The sequence below is a fragment of the Lactuca virosa genome, chromosome 6 (genome assembly GCF_052849685.1).
Source record: "Lactuca virosa cultivar CGN04683 chromosome 6, Lactuca_virosa_CGN04683_v6, whole genome shotgun sequence".
In the NCBI taxonomy this organism is placed as follows: Eukaryota; Viridiplantae; Streptophyta; class Magnoliopsida; order Asterales; family Asteraceae; genus Lactuca; species Lactuca virosa.
This window is the reverse complement of record NC_136431.1, coordinates 21,216,357-21,240,664: the sequence shown is the minus strand read 5'-3', so window position 1 is coordinate 21,240,664 and position 24,308 is coordinate 21,216,357.

Sequence of the window (24,308 nt, the reverse complement as noted above, 5' to 3'; positions counted from 1 at the left end):
TAACTTTGAACATACATACCTTCCTCATATGAACTCGGAAAAAAAGTAATTTCTTTCTAGATTGTAGTACTCTGTTTGGGCTTCATTTAAGCTCAAAAACAACTTAATCTGTTACGAATTGACTAACTTATATAACTATAAGAGGGGTTGTTGGATTGTTTTGGTGTTTGTTTCAACATTTTATAAATTTTATTACTCAACTTTAAACATACATAACTTCCTCATATGTCCTCGGAAAAATGTCACTTTTATATATTGTAGTACTCCGTGTGGACTTCATTTTAAGCTCAAAAACCGTCTTAATCTATTAAGAATTCACCGACTAATAGAGCTCTAAACAGGGACTATTTGGTTTTTTGGTTTTTGTTTTGACATTTTATAAATTTTTTGCTCAAATTTAAACATACATAACTTCCTCATATGACCTTGGAACAATGTTTTCTTCTAAATTTTAGTACTTTGTGTGGGATTCATTTTAAGTTCAAAAAATATGTTAATTTGTTAAGAATGCACCGAATTATACAACTCTACGCAGTTACTGTTGGGTTTTTTGGTTATTGTTTTAACATTTTATAAATTTTCTACTCAACTTTCAAAATACATAACTTCCTCATATGACCTTGAAACAACGTCATTTTTTTCCTAGATTTATTACACTATGTGAGCTTCATTTTAAGTTGAAAACATCTTAATATGTTAAGTATTAACTGACTTATATAGCTCTAAACAGAACTGTTGGGTTTTTTGGTTATTGTTTTAACATTTTATAAATTTTCTACTCAACTTTCAAAATACATAACTTCCTCATATGACCTTGAAACAACGTCATTTTTTTCCTAGATTTATTATACTATGTGAGCTTCATTTTAAGTTGAAAACATCTTAATATGTTAAGTATTAACTGACTTATATAGCTCTAAACAGGGGTTGTTGGGATTTTTGTTTTTGTTTCAGCATTTTATAAATTTTTTACTCGACTTTGAACATACAAAATTTCCTCATATGACCTCAGATATAACTTTATGGAATAAAAGTAAATTCCTTTTTGGGTTGCCCTCGATAACTAGAAATAGCTAGAAATGACTTTAGGAGATAGATAACATGATTTGTTAATTTATTATATGATTAATAAATTATTTAGAAATAATTGAAACTAATTAATTTTTAATAGGAATTAGTTTGGAATTAATTCAGGGTTAATTGAAATTAATTAAAGGTGCAAGGACTGAATTATAATTGTTCAATAGTTGAGCAAAGAGAAGAACTCTAGATCCTTCCTTTGGTGGACGGTTTTAAGGGAAGTCTAGAAAGGTTCTAGACTTGTCTTGGTACCAGATAAGGAAATGATTTGAATTGGGGATTAAATCTTATTATTTAATTCTTCAAATATGGATTTATCTGCAAGTTAACACAAGTATATAAACCTCCCCTAGGGGATTTAAATTTCATGGATTTTACCTCTCAGAAGGTGCTGAAAAAAATTTCACTTCTTTCATCATCCCCCTTTCGATTTCTAGGGTTCTAGGGTAGTGGGTTTGAACCATTAGAGGTATTCTTAATTTTTGGCACATGCTATCCATGAGCTATTGAATATTAAAGGAGTTAGTATATTAAATTATAGGAAAAGGTATGTTACTACTTTGATTTATCTTTCATATTGGTAGATTAGATCGGCTTTACATAGTATGTTGCTATAATGAGAAAATGTCATAAATCCCTACTTTTCATGTGCCCATAAATAGTTTTATGAATTCCACTATGTTGTTTTATGTTTTACTGTAACCTAGAAAACCCATCAAGAACAGTGTCATTTTTTCATAATCATATGTATTTACTTACCTTATGCATATACTTATTCGTATGTATATGCATATGCTTATTCGTATGCATATCAATATGCATTTGTCGTATACTTATTCTTATGCATATGCATTTACATATACATAAGCATAATCATATGTATTTATTTTCCTTATACATATACTTATTATTATACATATGAATATGCATACTCATATACTTATTCTTATACATATGCATATGCATCTACATATACTTATTCATATGAATATGCATATACTTATTCATATGCATATGCATATACTTATGAATATGCATATAGTTATTCACATGTACATTCATATACTTATTAATATGCATATGTCACATACTTATTCTTATGCATATGCATATGCATATACCTATTCATATATATATATATATATATATATATATATATATATATATATATATATATATATATATGAATATGCATATAGTTATTTATATAAATATGAATATACTTATTCTTACGAATATGCATGTGCATATACATAAGCATAATCAAATGTATTTAATTTGCTTATGAATATACTTATTCATAGATATATATATATATATATATATATATACTTATTCTTATATGTATGCATTTATATACTTATTCATATCCATATGCATATGCTTATGAATATATGCATAGTTATTCATATGCATTTACATATACTTATAAATATGCATATGTCATAAACTTATTGTTATGCATATGCACATGCATATACTTATTCATATGCATATGAATATACTTATTCTTATGCATATACATATGCAGATGCATATACTTATTCAGAGGAACATGTACATAGTTATTCATATTCATATGCATATATTTATGAATATGCATGCGTCATATACTTAATCTTATGATATACATATTTAGAAGCATATAATTATTCGTATGAATATACATATAGTTATTCACATATATATATATGCATATATTTATGAATATGCATACGTCATATACTTATTCTTATGCGTATGTATATATATAAGCCTAATCATATGTATTTAATTGCCTTATCCATATACTTATTTTTATGAATATGCATATGCATATGCATATACTTATTCTTATGTATATGCAAATATTTATTCATATGTAAATGCATATGTTTATTCTTATGCATATAAAGGCATTAAAAATGTTTTTTAAAATGTTAAAGTGCATATGCACAAGTTTTTAAAAATGTACATATACACAAAAAAATATGAATATGCATTAAAAATGCATATTTTTCGAAAAGTTTTTGTTTATATATTAATTTCAAAATATAAGGAATATTTTTGCTGATTTGAAAAAATAAAATATTTTATTATTTTTCTAAAATTGTATTTTTTTTTTTTCAAATCAGCGAAAATATTCCTTATATTTTGAAATTAATATTTAAAAAATGAAAATTTCAAAGAATGCATTTTTAATGCATATTCGTATTATTTTATACATATGCACATTTTTTAAAACATGTGCATATGTACATGCATATAAATTTTTTTCACAGAGAAGGATTCCCTCTTTTAAGTTGATTTTATTTTTTTCACAGAGAAGGATTCCCCCTTTTAAGTTGATTTTATTGAACAATTGAGCGAATGAATATATTAATAAATAAATAATTGGATGAACTTAGATCAGTCAAATCAATTTCTATGTAATGATTCGGCCCATTCGGTTTATCCATTTCTTATCTTATCAATTTAGGTTGCGGGATAATGATAAAAAAGGAAAGGATAATTTATAAAAAAAAAATGATTTACAAGTGGTTCATAGAGGCAAGGTCGAACTAGGTATGTGGAATTGAATGGATATAATTTAACTCTTGTCAAGGGTTAGATGCATCCTTAGTAAATCAACTTGAATTAAAGATTATGGAAGAGTTCGTTTACATTATGGAAGAAAGACATGAGAGAGTGTGTAACATCCCAAAATTTTCGAGTAAAATTTCATTCTAAACAAGTCAAAACCATTCATTCATTATCCCAAAAGACGATTATAATAAAAGTATTCTCAAAACAGAGAATAAAATCATAAATAGTCAATGTAGAATAAATCTCCAGGGGATGCAATGCGATCAAACCAGCCTTTCCTTTTGAAACCGTAAGTACCTGAAAACATTTTAAACATTAACCGTAAGCACAAAGCTTAGTGAGTTCCACAAAATACTACATACCATACGTACAATGCCCCCCCCCTCCCCCCCCCCCGGTATAGATCTGACCATAACATGCCATAGGGCCCCACCCAACACATTCATCAGGCCTTGCCTGGCTTCGAGCCCCACCAGATATAGATACAAACATATACAATACATGCAAGAGTCATATAGACAACTAGCATCCTATGAATTGGTGCCTTTGACCCACGAGTATAGTGAAGAGACTCACCTATACTACTCAATAGAAGCCCAACAGCTACCTTAACACCAAACTTCCTAAAAACCAAACCGAGACCAATCCTTAGTCAAATACTCAATTCTACCCAAGTTTGACCAAAAGTCAAACTGGTGAAAAAGTCAACGGGTTAAAAGTCAAAAAGTTAAAGGAGGTCAGCACAGACTGAGTATACCCAGCAAACCCAGTCACTACGCTCAACGTAGTACATCTCTTCCTGATTACGGGGCTCGATCCTGGTACGCTCAACGTACCACTAGGTATGCCCAACGTACTCGAAGAGTTCCATTTTCCTTCATTAAGTGCTTATTCCATTAAATTCTCACGTGCAAAGCTAAAATCTAGTCCCAAATAAAATTCTAAGTCATAAAGTTTCCAACTTTATGACTTTCCATGGCTAGAAGGAGTCCATACACCAGTACCCTAATTTAACACACATACCAAAGCATCATAACTCTTGCATGGAGGGAATAAAGGGACAAATATCACATTTTTTTATTCCTAATAGCTCCATAATGGATAAAGTTTCCAACTCTATACATTACGATGGTCCAAATAACCAAGATCTAGTCTTTAAGTCTCAAAGGAACCAATAATGCATCTTTCTCAACTTAATCCATTAAGTCCAAGTCTCCAACTTTCAGATCTGAATAAATATGATGTTTAGATGGATAAAGTTTCCAACTTTTTCCACAACAAGGTCACAAACTTTCAAGATCTAAACTTTATGCATTAAAGTGACCAAAAAAGTGAAAAATATTAAAATTAACAAGATCTATGAAACTAATGAGCAAGGTTGAAGGTTTTTACTCACAAAGGTCCAGAAACGATGTAATCTTGTTGGATCTATGCTTGAATCCTTCTTCCATAGATTTTGCCACCACCTTGTTCTTCAAGATCCCGCCTTGTAATGGAGAAATAAGCTCATAAATGATGCCAATGCTCAAAATAAGTGAGAGGAGGCTAGGGTTTCGAGTTAGAGCCTCAAGAGCATGGAGGCTCATAATAGGAAGGACCCCAAGGGGATAGAGAGCTTAAATAAGGATCAAAACTATGAAATTAGGGTTTTAACACTGCGGCGGTACACCCAACACGCAAAAAGTTACACCTAGTGTAACACCATAAAAACGCATCCCTTCATCCTAGTACGCCCAGCGTAGTACCTAGTGTATGCCCAACGTACTGCCAGACTTCCTTTTCTAGCTTCACTTCAAACAACCATAACTTCTTCATTTCAACTCCGTTTTCGGCGTTCTTTATATGCACGGAAAGGTATTGAAGAGACCCACAATCATATCTAATTAATTGTTACTCAAGACATACCAAACTCAAATTCTTAATTCACGAAAGAAGTCCAAAACTTCATTTTTCCCATTTACCCTTTCACCCCAAAACGGAACTAACAGCTTGGATCACATAACCAATATTATCCACATAAAAAGGGGTCTAAAACCTATTTCTTGAAGCCCAATGCCTCCACTTGATCCATTTATTGTCCAATATCCTGAAATAAGAACTTATCAAAGCAAGATGTTACAATGCTTCCCCATATAAATTGGATTTCGTCATCGAAATCCGTCTTGGTTAAGATCCCAGAAGCAACATCAAAATTTTCCATAAGATCTCTCTTTAACCATCTCCCCACCAAGGCATATTATAAGGAAACATGAGAGACCACTCGGGAACCCACAATTGTCAATTAACGACCCACTAACTTGAAAGTGCTCGACCACAAGATTTCCTCCTCTTCGTAAATGCATGACCCCACTTCTAGAGAAAACCACTCCAACCAGGAACTCTGAGAACCACAACTACAAACCAAATCTGGTAATATACTCCCCGAGAGGGTAACCCATTAGTCTAAACTTCAGAAACCATACCCTAGGGCCGATGACCATCCAACCATCGTACCTACCCCTAATTCCCTTACTAAGAACACCAGCCAACCATGCAGTCAAAATACTCATAGCATTCTGATTGTGAATTTCCCCAAATTCCAAATTCCGGAAATTGTGCCCGAAAACCTTATATACATACTTGGCTTCTCGACAAGTTGTCACCGACCCAACACGTCAATCCAAGAATTCTCACGTTGAATCCAAATTCCTTAATAGCTCGGGTCTATCCCCAAATGACAAAACACTCGAGGCGTTTTCGACGAATTTCATGGTTCATGATGCACACATTCAACAAGAGACTTTCGATGGATATTTAATACTCCCAAAAACCTTTTATTGTCCACATGATCCAAACCAGTTGGTCATTGAGTCTCCCGACTCCAAAAATGTACTAACGATCTGAGACCTAATAGTCTCAACCAGATAACTACCTGGTCCCACCCATATGAGTCATTAGAATGATAAGCTCATGGTACTACGCTGATCTTTCCGCTATCCCATCACTGCCCTGAAGACTCACGATCAACACCATAGGGCCTAAAGATACTCAACCATCAATTCACCGACTTGTAGGAACCCAATCAACATCTCTCTTAACGCTACCGAACACAATAGGGCCATACCCTTGAATCATGAATAATTCCAACATAGGCTGATACTAATGCAAAACTGGACGAAAACATAGTCGCACACAACCAAAGCATGAGATAGGAGGTCATACTCTTGTTCCAATTCGGAGGCTATAACCCAAATAATAACCATGCCAATAATACTAACCAAGTCTTCTTATGCTATCTTAATCAGTCCACATGTACTCCTCATGACCATAATCAAGGCACTACCACAATGTACACCCCCAAGGGGAGACACATAACTAACCCTGGATCTACTACTCTCCTTCTTCCTCATAACCCTTACCCATCGGGTGTGGTAGTAGTAGATTTAACCGAAATGAAAAAACTAAACCGCTAATAGAAACATCTTCATGAATGGCCGAAGAGTAAGATTCCACACCTTGTTGAAACCGAACAAATCCCACCAATACGCAAACAGATCGATAAACTTCCAAATTTATTCAGAAACGTTGCTAACACCCTGGTTGGACCAATCCAAATACCAAACTAGTCGGCACGACATGCCAAAATTGGATTATACGTAGATCCCTAGCCACACCTGAAAAACTAAACAACGTCGCTCCAACGCCCGAACTTCCAATAACCAATGACATCTGCCAAACCCGAGCCCACTATGAACAACACTTCCATAACCAACCATTGAGGGTACCCATACCCAAGAACTAAAATATACAATGTACAGATTTTGACGATAGGTTGACACATCCATTGAACTTCAACTGATAAAGCTCAAAACCTGCGAAGAACCTCAGCTATTGACGATGAACAAAATGACCAACGATCGAGAATGCATTGAAAACTAATCCAATAACCCAATATACTACTGAACAAAACCCATGTGAAACTACACATACCAAACTCTGAAGTCGATTTACCAATTAACAACTGCTCATCATGGACTTTAGATAGCAATTTATGCAACGAGCTGACAAATCACTCAATAATTGATACGCAACCTGAGCGACCCAAACACATCATGACCTAAACATCGATGTTCCCAAAAGGACCAACTTTCTACAACAAGCTCATTGTCCACAACTCCATACAATGAAGACAACTCATGCATTCCTGAGTACATATATCTGATAGCAACCTGCTCTCTGCCCCCCTCTTGACCAAGTCTTGAACCAAAGTCTTGCATACCCGAACTACAAATACCTGTGACCCATTCTTCTAAAACCATAAACTCTACTTTTGCGCGTTGTATCGAATTAAACCACATGCTCCACCGCTTGTGCAGGCCCCCAAAGGACTGATTTTAAGAGAGTGAGCTTACCACCAAAAGAGAGAAACCTGGCCTTCCATCCGACAGATTGATGATTCTACAAATAGAATACTCAGTTCTCCCTCACTTAGGGTTCGAACTACCACCAACTGGCATTACAACTAGTCCAAATCTTAAAATGGCTCAACCAGATACATAACATCACATACCTTTCGAATGTATAACATAACGCAAGATGATATTCTAGATGAAGACCAAGAAAAATCAAAGAGATTCTGAATATCAGATGGAGACCTCGGAAACTCCCCAATCATAACTGCCTCTAACAAAAAGAATCCCATGCATATGCACAAGTAATAATTCTGACAGCCCTTTCATACCACCGGTTCTCTATCTAGAAACAAATGGACTATCACACACCTAGTCTACAAACCCCTAATCATCAATTCATCACGAGAATCATTCATAAATAGAAGAGGCATCAATCTTATATTTGGGATACATCAGAGACAAAAAAAGTTATCGTTCCCAATTCACCTCCATTGATTACCTTAAACAATCATCTAGAACTTGACCCAACTTTATTCAAAGAAAGCAGACTCTTGATCTCATCCCAAGGAAATCATACGACAAGAATCCTCTTGTGCATTCTCAAACTGCCATACTAGTCGCAAAAGAAAACCCCAATTATCTAGTCTCATGATGAGTCTACACCCTAACTTTGAAAATCACAGGTTTGATCTTTTTTTCTCTGAACACAAAAAGTTGGAAGAACATAAACCCCATCATAGGTAGTGGCATCCCAATCCATCTGCCAATTAGTCATCCTCCGAATGCAATCCTCGTGCCGATCATCACAATTGCTTCCTTCTTGAGTCCCACCACTAAACTGGCACTACCTCGAGTTAGGGCCTCAAGACCTCCAAATCAACTAAATCACCTAGGTTTGCACCATTCAACTATGACTGACATGGCCACTAAGGCACAAACAATCACCAGCCCATCCTTAGTCTGAACAACCATAACCGAAATACCGATAAAGACAAGAACACACTGCAATAAATCATGGTTCTAGACCTAGCTATCTACCCTCAACCATCTCCTTATAATCCCCAAAATTTTCCTTGATTCGAGTACATATCCTGTGCTTTCAGTAGTACGGGCCCAATACTACATTCAACACCTATCCGTACTTTCCTCAAGAATTGTTTCATATCCTCTAAGTAACTACTCATGTCCACTACTGTCCGATTCAACCACATATACCCGCTCTCAAACGAGCACTTACTGCTAATCTTCTTGGATTCTCCTTCTAGGATCCCTCCATACCACTCTCTGCCATTAGTTGTAGAAGAGACTCGCTCTAATACCTTCTAACTACCTCACGAATACAATTACATGCCACAAGCACTAAATAGTTCTTCGACTGTAAGGTCTCACACTACAACGGTCAGACTCAAACAAGAGTTGTGCAATAGAGTTAAACCTAACCTTCTAAAATTATCTAATCCCTGCAACATGTAACCTAACATATTTGCTTATTAGTTAGCTGATATTATTGGAGGTATCTAAAAGCATAAAGAAAGCAACATTGGTGCATCGAGTAATCTAAACCAGTGCGTCACTTAATCAAGCCATTCTATCCAACAATCTGAAATCCATACCAGCGTGCAGTTCCAAAAGCTCAATCAACAGGCATATAAAGGCATATCTCCTAGCATTCTATCATGCAAATCATTAACAGATCCTTAGCCCTAGTCTAGCATGAAATTCTAATATACTCATACCAAAACAATAAGCGTAACACATGTATCGGTATTTTGGGAAAAACTTACTTGTGTTCGGCTGAAGAAAATCATTTTCTTTTAAAATATTTTAGAAATCCTCGGTTTGAGTTCAAACACACCCGAGAGTGTACTTGAATCCCTCAAACCAAGGCTCTGATACCAACTTGTAACGTCCAAAAATTTTCGAGCAAAAAAATCATTCTAAATATGTCAAAACCATTCATTCATTATTCCAAAAGACAATTATAATAAAAATATTCTCAGAACATCAGACTAAAATCAGCAACAATCAATGCAGAAAAATCTCCAGCGGATGTAGTGCGATCAAGCCGACCCTTCCTTTTGAAAGCAAAAGTACCTCAAAACATTTTAAATATAAACCGTAAGCACTAAAGATTAGTGAGTTCCACAAAATACCACATACCATACATACAATGGCCCTCGCCCGACATCCATCGGGCCCCGCCCGGTACATATCTGACCATAACATGCCATGGGCCCCGCCCAAAACATTAATCAGGCCCCGCCAGGCATCGGGCCCCGCCAGATATACATATAAACATATACAATACATGCAAGAGTCACATAGATAACTAGAATCCTATGAACACAATCAATTGTGTCGGCATTGTTGCCTTCGACCCATGAGTATAATGAAAAGACTCACCTATAGTACTCAACAGAAGCCCAACAGCTACCTCAACATCAAAACAGCCAACCCAAACTTCCTAAAACCAAAACGAGACCAATCCTTAGTCAAATACTCATTTCTACCAAAGTTTGACCAAAAGTCAAACTGGTGAACAAGTCAACGGGTCAAAAGTCAAAAAGTCATGGAGGTCAACACAGACTAAGTACGCCCACTGTACTCAGTCACTACACTCAGTGTAGTACATCCCTTACTTATTATGAGGCTCCAGCCTGGTACGCTCAGCGTACCACCAGGTACGCGCAACATACTATACCAGTTCCATTTTCCTTCATTAAGTGCTTATCCAATTAACATCTCATGTCCAAAGCTCAAATTTAGTCCCAAATAATATTCTAACTTATAAAGTTTCCAAATTTATGACTTTCCATGGCTAGAAGGAGTCCATACACCAAAACCCTAACTTAATACACAAACCAAAGCATCATAACTCTTGCATGGAGGGAAAAAAGTGACCAAGATCACATTTTTATGGTTTCTAATAGCTCCATAATGGATAAAGTTTCCAAATTTATCCATTAGTATTGTCCAAATAACCAATATCTAGTCTTTAAATCTCAAAGTGACCAAAAAATGTATCTTTCTCAACTTAATCCATTAAGTTCAAGTCTCCAACCTTCAAATATGAATGGATATGATGTTTAGATGGATAAAGTTTCCAACATTATCCACAACAAGGTCACAAACTTTCAAGATCTAAACTTTATGCACTAAAGTGACCAAAAAATGACAAATATGAAAAATAACAAGATCTATGAAAGTAATGAGCATGTTTGTAGCTTTTTAATCACAACGGTCCAGAAACGATGTAATCTTGTTGGATCTATGCTTGAATCCTTCTTCCATACACTATGCTATCACCTTATTCTTCACGATCCCACCTTGTAATGGACAAATAAGCTCATAAATCCTGTCAATGCTCTAAATAAGTGAGAGGAGGCTAGGGTTTCGAGTTAGAGCCTCAAGAGGGTGGAGGCTCATGATAGGAAGGACCCTCAAGCGGTTAGAGATCTTAAATATGGATCAAAACTATGAAATTAGGGTTTTAACATTGCGGTCGTACGCCCAATGTACCAAACGTTACACCCAGTGTAACACCCTAAAAATGCATCCCTTCAGCCTAGTACGCCCAGTATACTACCTAGTTTACGCCCAGAGTACTGCCAGACTTTGTTTTCCAGCTTAACTTCAAACAGTCATCACTTTTTCGTTTCAACTTCGTTTTTGGTATTCTTTATATGCATGGAAAGGTATTGAAGAGCCCCACAATCCTATATAACTACTTTTATATCAAGACATACCGAAATAAAACTCTTAATTCACGAAAGAATTCCAAAACATCGTTTTTCCCATTTTACCCTTTGACTCCAAAATGCAAACTAAGAGCTTGGATCACATAACCAATATTTTCCACATAAAATGGGGACTAAACCCTATTCCATGAAGCCTAAGGATTTCACTTGATCCATTTATTATCCAAAATCATGAAATAAGAAGTTATCAAAACAAGATGTTACAATTCTCCCCCACTTAAATTGGATTTCATCCTCGAAATCCGTCTTGGTTAAGATCCCTAAAGCAACGTCAACATTTTACATAAGCTCTCTCTCTCTCTAACCATCTCCACCCCAAGGCATATTATAAGGAAACTTGAGAGACCACTTGGGAACCCATAACTGTCAATCAACGACCCAATAACTTGAAAGTGCTCGACCATAAAATTTCCCTTTCTCCCTAACTGCATGACCACACTTCTATAGAAAGCCACTCCAACCAGGAACTCTAAGAGCGACAACTTCAAACTAAATATACTCCCCGAGAGGGGAACCCATCAGTATAAACGTCAGAAACCATACCCTACGGCCGATGACCATCCAATCGTCGTACCTATCCCCAATTCCTTGACTAAGAACACCACCCAACCATGCAGGAAAAATACTTAGAGCATCCTGATTGTGAATTTCCCCAAATTCCAAATTACGGAAATTATGCCCGAAAACCTTATATACAGACTTGGCTTCTTGACAAGTCGTCACAAACCCGCCACTTCCACGAGTATAATTATGGTCAATCTAAGAATTCTCATGTTTAATTCAAATTCCTTAACAACTCTAGTGTATCCCCACCTGACAAAACACTAGAGGCATTTTCGACGAATTTCATGACTCGATAATTCTGAACTAATACGCAACATTCGTAACCCTACTCCTATAAACTGCTCACAATCAAACATGGTTCATGATGCAGTCATTCATCAAGAGACTTTTGATGGACATTTAATACTCCCAACAACCTTTTACTGTCCACATGATCCAAAACAGCTGGTTATTGAGTCTCCTAACTCCTAAAATCTACTAACGATCCGATACCTAAGAGTCTCAACCAAATAACTACCGGGTCCCACCCATATGAATCATATAACCACTGGTTCACGATACCTCGTGGAACCCTCTAGCTACTAGAACGATAAGCTCATGGTACTACGCCGATCTTGCTGCTATTTCATCATTGTCTTGAAGACTCAAGATCAGTACCACACGGCCTAAAGATACTCAACCATCAATTGACCGAATTGCAGGAACCCAATCAACATCCCTCTCAACTCTAAATGAACACAACATGGGCCATACCCTTCTATCACGCATAATTCCTTTCACAATACATGATGATACTAATGCAAAACTAGACGAAAACATGGTCGCACATAACTAAAGAATGAGATAGGCGGTTATACCCTTGTTCCAATTCGGAGGCTATAACCCAAATAATAACCATGCCAATAATACTAACCAAGTGTTATCATGTTATCTTACTCAGTCTACATGTACTCCTCATGACCATAATCGAGGAACTACCACAATGTACACCCCAAGGGTAGACACATAACTAACCCTGAATCTACTGCATTCCTTCTTCCTCACAACCCTTACCCATCGGGTGTGGTACTAGTAGATCTTACTGAAATGATGAACCTCAACCGCTAATATAAACATCCTCATGAATGGCCGAAGACTAAGATTCCACACCTTGATTGAAAGCGAACATATCCCACCAATACGCAAATAGCTCGATAAACTTCCAAAGTTATTCTAGAAACGTTGCTAACACCTTGGTTGGACCAATCCAAACTAACCGTATCGACACGACATGCCAAAATTGGATTCAATGTAGATCCCAAGCCACACCTAAAAACTAAACGATGTCGCTATGACGTTTGAACTTTTAATAACCAAGGACATCTGCCAAACCCGAGCCAGCTATGAACAACATTTCCATGACCAACTATTGAGGGTACCCATACCCAAGAACTAAAATGTATAATGTACAAATTTTGACGATAAGTTGACGCATCCATTGAACTGCAACTGATAAAGCTCAAAACTTTCGAAGAACCTCAGGTATTCACGATTAACATAATGACCAATGATCGAGAATGCATTGGAAACTAATCAATGACCCAATACAGTACTGAACAAAACCCGTGTGAAACTACACATACCAAACTCTAAAGCCGATTTACCAATCAACAACTGCTCATCATGTACTTTAGATAGCAATCTATGCAACGAGCTAACAAATCCCTTAATAATCGATACTCAACCTAAACGACCCAAATGCCTCATGGCCTAAACATTGGCGTTCCCAAAAGGAACCACTATCTTCAACAAGCTCCTTGTCCACAGCTCCTTGGAGTGAAGACAACTCATGCATTCCCAATAGATAATTATAATAAAAGTATTCTAAAAAAATCAAAGTAAAATCATAAATAGTCAATGCGAAATAAATCTCCAGAGGATGTAGTGCGATCAAGCCGGTCCTTACTTTTGAAACCATAAGTACCTGAATACATTTTAATCATAAAATGTAAGCACAAACCTTAGTGAGTTCCCCAAAATACCACATACCATCCATACAATGGGCCTCACCCGAAATTCATCAGCCCCCGCCCGACATCGAGCCCCACCCGGTACAGATCTGACCGTAACATGACATAGGCCCCACCCATTACATTCATCAGGCCCCGCCCGATATACATACAAACATATACAATACATACAAAAGTCATATAGACAGCTAGCATCTTATGAACATAATCAATGGGTCGGCGTTGGTGCCTTCGACCCATAAGTACAGTGAAAAGACTCACATATACTACTCAACAGAAGCCTAACAACTACCTCAACATCAAAACAGCCAACCCAAACTTCCTAAAACCAAACCGAGACCAATCCTTAGTCAAATACTCAATTCTACCCAAGTTTCACAAAAAGTCAAACTGGTCAACAAGTCGACATGTCAAAAGTCAAAAAGTCAAAGGAGGTCAAGATAGACTGAGTATGCCTATTGTACTCAGTTACTGCACTCAGCATAGTACATCCCTTCCTGATATTGGGGCTCCAGCCTGGTACGCTCAGCGTACCACCAGGTACGAGCAGCGTACTCGACTAGTTCCATTTTCCTTCATTAAGTGCTTATTTAATTAAGATCTCACGTCCAAAGCTCAAATCTTGTCTCAAATAATATTCTAAGTCATAAAGTTTCCAAATTTATGACTTTCCATGTCTAGAAGGACTCCATACACCAAAACCATAACTTAATACACAAACCAAAGCATCATAACTCTTGCATGGAGGGAAGAAAGTGACCAAGATCACATTTTTATGGTTCCTAATAACTCCATAATGGATAAAGTTTCCAAATTTATCCATTAGGATTGTCCAAATGACCAAGATCTAGTCTTTAAGTCTCAAAGGGACCAAAAATGTATCTTTCTCAACTTAATCCATTAAGTCTAAGTCTCCAACCTTCATATCTGAATCAATATGATGTTTAGATGGATAAAGTTTGCAACTTTATCCACAACAAGGTCACAAACTTTCAAGATCTAAACTTTATGCACTAAAGTGACCAAAAAGTGACAAATATAAAAAATTAATAAGATCTATGAAACTAATGATCAAGTTTGAAGCTTTTTACTCACAAAGGTCCAGAAACGATGTAATCTTGTTGGATCTATGCTTGAATCCTTATTCCATACACTTTCCCACCACTCGTTCTTCAAGATCCCACCTTGTAATGGAGAAATAAGCTCATAAACCATGCCAAGTCTCAAAATAGGTGAGATGAGGCTAGGGTTTCGCGTTAGCGGCTCAAGAGGGTGGCAGCTCATGATAGGAAGGACCTCCAAGGGATTAGAGATAAAAAAAAATAGGGCCCAGAACTATGAAATTAGGGCTTTAACACTACGGCGGTACGCCTAGCATAACAAAAGTTACGCCCAACGTAACACCCTAAAAATGCGTCCCTTCAGCCAAGTACGCCCATCGTATTACCTAGTGTACACCCAACGTACTACCAGACTTCCTTTTCCATCTAAAGTTCAAACAACCATAACTTCTTTGTTTCAACTCCGATTTCAGTGTTCTTTATATGCACAGAAAGGTATTGAAGAGCCCCAAAATCCTATCTAATTAATTTTGACTCAATACATATCGAACTAAAACTATTAGTTCAAGAAAGAAGTCCAAAACATCATTTTTTCCATTTTACCCGTTGACTCCAAAATGCAAACTAAGGGCTTGGATCACATAACCAATATTATCCACATCTAATGGTGTCTAAACCTTATTCGTTGAATCCCAAGGCCTTCACTTGATCCATTTATTTTCCAAAATCCTAAAATAAGAACCTCTTGAAAGAAGATGTTATAGAGTGTCGGGCGAGTAAGATATTGAGAAAAAAGAGGCAGGCCTTCTGAGCGGTCATTTAAGGGCCTTGTTAGTGAACCATCATTCTTCCCTAAGCTGCCAGAGTCCGATCTAAGCGAGCTCAGAGATGTCTGCGGAAAATTGTGGGAAAACGTCAACGGTTGCTGGCTTATTTGTCAAAAAAGCGCAAACAATATCATATTCATAGAGCAGAAACATATATGCACTTTTATGAACATGGAAAATATACCAGATTAGTCAATTCGACTTGAATATTTTAAGTCATTCATAACTGTTTAGTTAAAGTAAGAATTGCTTTTGGTCATATCATTTACTGGGTTGGTGTATTTCTTTTCAAGATTCACCGATTAGAATCCTAATTTTATTACATATCTTTAGATATATTTTATTTTTTAGTTATATTTAAAAATAACTATTGTTCTTTTCCAAATTCTCTTGTTTTCATATCAATCTTATAGAGTATTCTCTCTAAAGAAAAGGGATTCTGAATATAGTTCTCATTTTTAATAAATATGTCCATTTTTCTCTTTTTATTAGTGGCTTATAATAAAACAAGTAGTTAGATGTAAGAGAATGTCTAGGAATTTTCAGCTCAAGAGTTAGAATATATGGGTCTTATTATATTCCTTTTATTAGTAAGGTATACTAAGGAAAGCCTATTTTATGTTTTAGCAAAGATATTCACGTTTTGAACTTTATATTATGCACAAATAGCACGCAATACCGCCATAAATTACTATTAGATTTGATTGGGGTTGGGTTAGGTTGGAGTTTTTTTTCCTGACTCGTTTCATGATACAAAATTTCATAGAATTGGGTATACCAAACGGAGGGTACTATAATTAAATCGTTGACAGGAAAATATGAAAATTGCATATGAGTTTTCCTACGAAGAGTACCGAAATAAAAGTTGGTTTGTTTATCCATAACTGGAAAAAGAATGATTGGGTCCATTGAAATGAAATGTGTTTTTGCTTTTAGTTTGATATTCTTCTTTAAATGATCCCCTTGAATGGGCTTATAGTAATGATTGTCTTTTGATGAAGAAATAAGTTAGTTAAAACAATAACAAGGAAACTCAAATGAAAAATGATACAACTTTTTTAATATTCATTTTTATTTTATAGAGCTCTTGGGTTAAACGGACTTGTACCATAGACATTCTTAGTAAAACATATCAAACTTATTATTATCAAAATGATATGAACTGTTTCAAAGACCAAACATGCATTTTTTGTGCATTGGGCTATTTAATTAACTGATATAAATATCAGCTAGTCAGCCATTTTTATTTTTTTATCGAAAAATAAGGAGATGGTTCTATGTGCTCTGATTCATTATGTGGATTCAAGTTTAGAAACACTACAAAAGTTTTTCAATGGGGCTTGTCTTGACGTAGGTCTACCTCTGGCCAAGATTAACCTAAGGGAAATGAAGTCTCTATAGCTCTATTTAAAAATCAAATATGAAACTTCGTACATATTTAAGTTCATAGGATGAAAAAAGATTTGCTTGAGGCCCTTATGCTCAACCTAGAATTGAATAGACAGAGTATTCACCTTACCAATATATCAAATAAATGACGGGGTCTATTTGTTAGTTGAAAGACTCTGTATGGGATGTTCTTTCTACAGAGTGATAAATGGAGTGATCTTGCTTTCTAAAGTCCATAGTCATGCAGAAGGCAATGTGCAATCAGCCAATAGATGACGCCGAAGAGGGATTTTTTAAAGCACGGATAGGAGCTCTAGCACGATATGATCTCTTTCGTTAATAAAGCACTATCAAAGTCACTGTCCCAATAGCTTCGTTCAGGAGAGAACAACCACTAAATTGATTGTTAAATGGAGGAGCAGAATGGGCGAAGTCAACTACTGAGGCCAGAAGGTATGCAAAAGTAAAAGCCAAGGATAGAGAGAGTGTAGGAGAGGACTGTTTGAATGAATGTCATTTGATGCTGATATGAATAGGGGTTATACATGTCTATTCCATTTCTCCTGTATTATTAATCAATGGTGTGCCATGAGATGCTTCGCCCAGAGAATCATTCATGGTGAAGATCCTAACATGCTCTACTCAGTCAAGTCTGATGAAAGCACTCCAACAAACCCAACAAAAGAAGAAACGGGTACTATTGGAATGAAATCGACATCTAATTTCATTTCTTAGGTCTGGTTTGGGATCCAATTCTCTTATATAAGAAATAGATTGATATGGATATTTCCCAGCCGCATTTTCATCATCTCACTTCTTCTTCATGACAAAAAAGGAAAAGTTGCTTGACCTAGTATACGAGGTCAATGGGGGATTACTTAATGAAAAATAAGGATTTTATACTTTATTTGACGATTATGTGACGGTAGAATAGATTGATGATTCATCAACGAAAACAAGCCAATTCAAAGTGGCTTAGAAGCATCAAGGGAAATACTAAGTGAAAGTCTCCTAGGTTAGTGTGCCGATAGAGAGCTTCTTTCACAAGGAGAGCATACCAACAAAAACAAAAACAATCAGAAAAGAAGAACATTGTGAGATGAGCCTCAAGTCCCAAAGGAAGGTCACTCACAATAGATCTTGTTGCAAGAGAATTAGGTCTGATACAAGCAGTTCCATGCCTGAGACAATAAGTGGCGATAGATAGTGAGGGTGTGCGAGTTCCAACTGGGATAGTTATAGGAGTGTCAAACCACTCAAGTTAGAGGAGCGGTTTTCTACTCTTAACCACTGCAAACGAAATAGGATCTGATGTTCCCTCAACCTCTTAATCAAGGCGCCTGATGAATCTCAATTTTATCTTCGATCTTCTTAAATGAGGTCGAGCCTAAATACAAGTAAGCGAGCCGGAGGTCCGAGCTTGAAACATAACACAACCAATCAATCGTCCACCGATATTCGTTCCAAAAAACGCTTCGATGGTTAAATAAGTATCTCTCTAAAACGTAACTTTAATAATCTCATTTGCATACTTGGTTCGAATGCATCAATAAAGTCATATATGTCTTGCCTTGGGAACAGTCGTTAGCATGTGCCATACGGGTGTCCGTCTAAGAATTATTAATGCTATAGTGGTCGGGGGTACTAAAGTATGTACTTAAGCCGCGCACTCTGTTGGGGTGCTCTGTGCAAGTGGCCGTGGTGATGATGTGTCATTCTCTGAGTGGTGCCACATGTCAAGCATCTGATGAAGTGTCAGTACGCGTCGCGCATCTTGTTTGTGCGTGCGGTTTCCCACTCAATTCTCTGTTTTCTTAAATAATTCATAAATTCTTCATACGAGTTCCATTTTTTTCGGGTTTTATATCCACGCGTAGCTATCGACGAGACCTATAACTTTCATTTAGACTCCGTCAGCTAATTTTGAATTTATTTTTCAAATTATATTTTTAACAGACGTAGACTGTTAAAGTTCGTTAAAAATTCATAACTCTCCCGTATGACATCTGTTCTTGACTGTCTTTTTATCGACGGATAGGTATTCACGAGATGTTCAACTTTCATTTAGATTTTTTTCCTAACAATTGACCGATTTCAATTTCGGTCTCTGAGTCGTATACTGCTACGCTGAAATATTAGAAAAAATCATAACTTCCCCCGACGAAGTCAGATTTAAACGTTATTTATATGCATGCTCTCGATTTCATGGCTTCTACGAATTTCATTTAGATCACTTGGGCTTATAATTAATCTATCCAAAATTCACTTTTTACGATACGCATAGTCGTCCCCGTTTAATTGCGAAACTTCAAAGAATCATAACTTCTTCATACGAAGTTGGATTTCAGCGTTCTTTATATGTACAGAATCATTGTCACATATACTATAACTTTGGTTAAGATTATTTATCCTAAATCATATTTTATCCAAAAAGTTATTTTTAACGCTTATTATGACTAGCCCGAATATAAGGGTATTACATTTTTATGCAACAATAACTCCAAAACGAAGAGGCATGACAGTAAACAAAAAAATGTATAAGTTATTTGAAGCTAACGACAAATGGCCTATGAAGATAGTATTTGACAAAAATATTTACATGCCGATTGGGGAAGTATATGAATGCTTTATTCGGGAGGTTGGGAATTATATGTGGCGCGGCATCGCTTTGTATAAGAACACATGGTAAGAAGTTTCTGAAGCCGAAAGGGATGACATGTTCCAGTATCTTTCGGTAAATTATTTATAAAGTTATATTTAATATGTTTAATTGTGATTTATTTTTGACTTATCTATTCTTTTTGTAGACATGGTTTGATTTTGGAGCGATTTAAAATGATCCCATGGCTTCAGCTTTTTGGGCGTCACTGAACAATCGGATATGTGCACGGTATAGAGGCCGCAAACATATTGCAAATATTCATTTTATCTATTTGTAAGGGGATGTAGAGTCAGCAAGGGCTCGAGCCCCCGTGGTATGGATTTGCAGTGTTCACCACTTCTTAACATATAAGCATAAAAAACGATCCAGTGAAAACAAAGAATACCGGAAGAAGCAGGTAGTTAAGATTCGTGGAGGGACGTACAACTATGATAGTGCTTGTTTTAAGAACGTAAGTTACAATATTTTTTATTCAGTTATAAAATATTTTGTAATGTTAAACAAAATTTGAATACACTTGAAGCATTTCACCGTGGACATGTGAATAAACAAGGGGAATTTTTCGATCCGTTAGTTGAAGACTAATATGTAAGTTTTTATTACTTAAAAATGAAGTAGATTGTTGTTTTTTTGTGTTAGTTTTGAAGTATATTGAAAATCTTCGTGAAATACATAATGCTTTAGTTGGTGAGGTTGCTTTACAGACTCAGCACATAACCGACTACGATGGTGATCCAGACTCCATTGATTGTATATCAATATTTAAGAAGGTGTTAGGTGCTCAAAGGGGCCATGTGAGAGGCATCGGGCCTAAATCTCCTTCTGTAACGGGTACAAGTGCTCCATCACAATGACAGTCACAGTCACAAGCACCGCAACCAACACATGTACTTATAAAACTCTTAAAGAATTTGGTAGTTTTCCTATATTGTTAAGAACTTGATGTATTTATTGTAATTTTTGGTAGTTTGGTAGTTCGGTAGTTTGTGAAATTGTTAAAGGCTTAATTGATTTGGTAGTTTGATAGTTTGTTAAATTGTTAAGGACTTAATTCATTTAGTGGTTTGTTAAATTTGTTAATTTGTTAATGACTTAATATACTTACTTTGTAGGATGTTGATGTTAACTATTTTCTCCAAAACCCGGCGTTTGTGACGACAATTAGAGATATTATCCGCTCGTTTAAGAACCGAGTCAACAATGTGGGCAACAACGATGAGGAAAACAACGATAGGGAAGACGAAGACACCAAGTATCTCTTGTTTTATGTTAAGATGATGTTATTTTGGATTTATTAGATAGTTTATGGATGGTGTATTTGATGCGGTATATTTGATGGTTATTTTGGATTTATTAGACAATTTATGTAATTTTGTATATTTGATGTTTTATGTAATATGATATGTATTGATTTATGTGACCACTTTTGCGACGACATGCACCAATTGCTACGACGCATGTCTCTAGGAAGCTTTGCCGGAAAAAACTTTGATCAGTGGCCGGAAAATTAATAGAGACGACACTAATATTGTCGACAAATGATTTTTGCGACGACACCTATTAGAGACGACATTAATTGCGATAACATTTGAGCATTAGCTACGAGATAATAGCGGTGACCCTTTAGCGACCACCTCATCGTTAAAGGTAAGGTTTTAATATATATATATATATATATATATATATATATATATATATATATATATATATATATATATATATATATTTTTTTTTTTTTTTTTTTTTTCCAGCTAGTTTTTTCAACTTGGCTTATTATGCGACATGAGCATCAGGCAACACATGGTACTTCGTCGAGGGTGGATCCAGTTTACAGTTGGCACCACAATGATCTCCATCATCCATTACAACTGACAACTTTCGGGAACGAGATTAATTGACTTCTTTGAGAAAGACGGTGTTGACCTTTTTTTTTGCATTTATAATTAATGCTACGGTGTACGAGGCTTTGACTAAGTTCAGAAACATGCATGGTAGGATGCCAGTCGTGTTTCTTTGACTTTATGGATCTATCATCTGTGCATTGGATAGTATTGGTCCCTTTTAACCCATCTATATATTAGGAAGCAGATGGCATTTAATCCAGCTTGTTGAGACCATTTACTGAGTGTCCAGAGTTGTAGTTACAACAACTCATGTCATTTATAGGAACCAAAATACCTTTCAGTTTTCACATAAATCTTTCCTCAACTTCAATTTCGAATAAGTAAACCATCTTCCTCTCTACTTCTTTTTCATTTATGTTTTATGCATCTTAATTTGGTTTCTGCTCATAATAAATGAAATAACCTAAAAATATAGAACTAATTAAGGTCATGTTATATAGCTAAAATTAATTCAAATTAAGGGTAAAGTGAGTTTTCTTTTTACTACATTAATTTTAAGGCAACTCATATATCTCAATGACTGAGTTTTACTTCCTCATAATTTGTAGCTATATTTGCAATATTTAAGATTGAAATAATCAAACTAAAGTAATAATAACGAATCATTGTAAGAAAGTATATTTTACAAAATAAATTTAAACGTGTAATTATTTATATTTTGAACCAAATTATTATAATGTTTATTATTATAATCATAATATTCACTTAAAAGCTCCAAGTCAAATATCCTCAAAATCTCAGTCATTGAATTTATCATACAACATTATGGGAAACAATGGAAACAAGCGTGAAAGACAAAAGAGGTATGACGACAAAATTAGAATACCTTTTAACTGACTCACATGGGTTCACTTCTATATTTAATATTGTCCTTCTTATGCTGGAGGGAGTGGTGCCACTGAAACCGCACTCCCTCCTATGCGACGTAGACGTCAACTCAGATTTTTTCTTATTTCATCAACTAGAAACCGCAATAGGGGAGTGGGAAAAAGGTTAGGAGAAAGAAAAGAAAAAAGAAAAGAAAGAAGATGATTGGTTGAGAGAAGAGAGAGAGCAAGTAAAAGAGAAGAAAGAGAAAAGGAAGTGCGGCCATGGACTACCGCAGTGCGGCCTCCACCGCACCCAAACCGCAGTGGAGGGGGGGGGGGTGTTCATGCTGAGGTGGAAGGAGACTGCGGTAGAGACCGCAGCCACTCCCCCAAGCCTTATTTGACATAAGTAAATCTATTATATCCGATCTAACAGCCAATTTTGCCTTTTAAATTAGAGGCTTCGAGTTATAAACAAAACGTTGACGATTTCGTGATACTAAATTCTAATAAGTAACCTTGCTGCCACTTGTCATTCTCTATGTCATTTTGTGGTAATTTTAAATTAAATTATATTTATATGTCATTTTGTGGTTTTTTTTTTCCATTTTATTAAATTCTATTTAATATTTAAATGTATAAATGTAATAAAAATGCATATCAAATTTATTAATACAACTTTCCTTATAATTTTTTAAAATGAATCCAATAATTTTAATTGTTTCTTTACTTAAATTTAAAAGACAAAATAAGCACTTCAATTTTAATAGTTAAATAGTTTTCTCTTTTTCCTTATAAATTCAAAATTTCTAAATTTTTAGATCTTCGTATTTATTTTTATTTATTTTTAAATAAATTCATCTGATACGTACATGGGCTCATAACTAGTAAACAATAAATGATGTTCATATATATATATATATATATATATATATATATATAAAAGTAAAATTATGAAGCTAGCTTATAATAAATATTAACAATCTATATACCTTTTAGGTTTTAAGTATGGACATGATGATCGCTTTCCTAAAGAAACATTGTACATCGTTGAAAGCGACATCTACTTAGCTATTAAACTTTTCGAAAGCACAAGAGTAATTGATCGTCGTTGCAACTCATCGTTGATCATTCTAATCCCAATATCAACCAACCCAATCTCACTTGATGACTACCGCCAAATCAACTTAATTGGTTCTTTGTATAAAATCATAGCCAAAGTCTTGGCTAAAAGACGGAAGATAGTCATCCCTCATGTGGTTAGTCCCACCCAAACAACTTTCATCAAA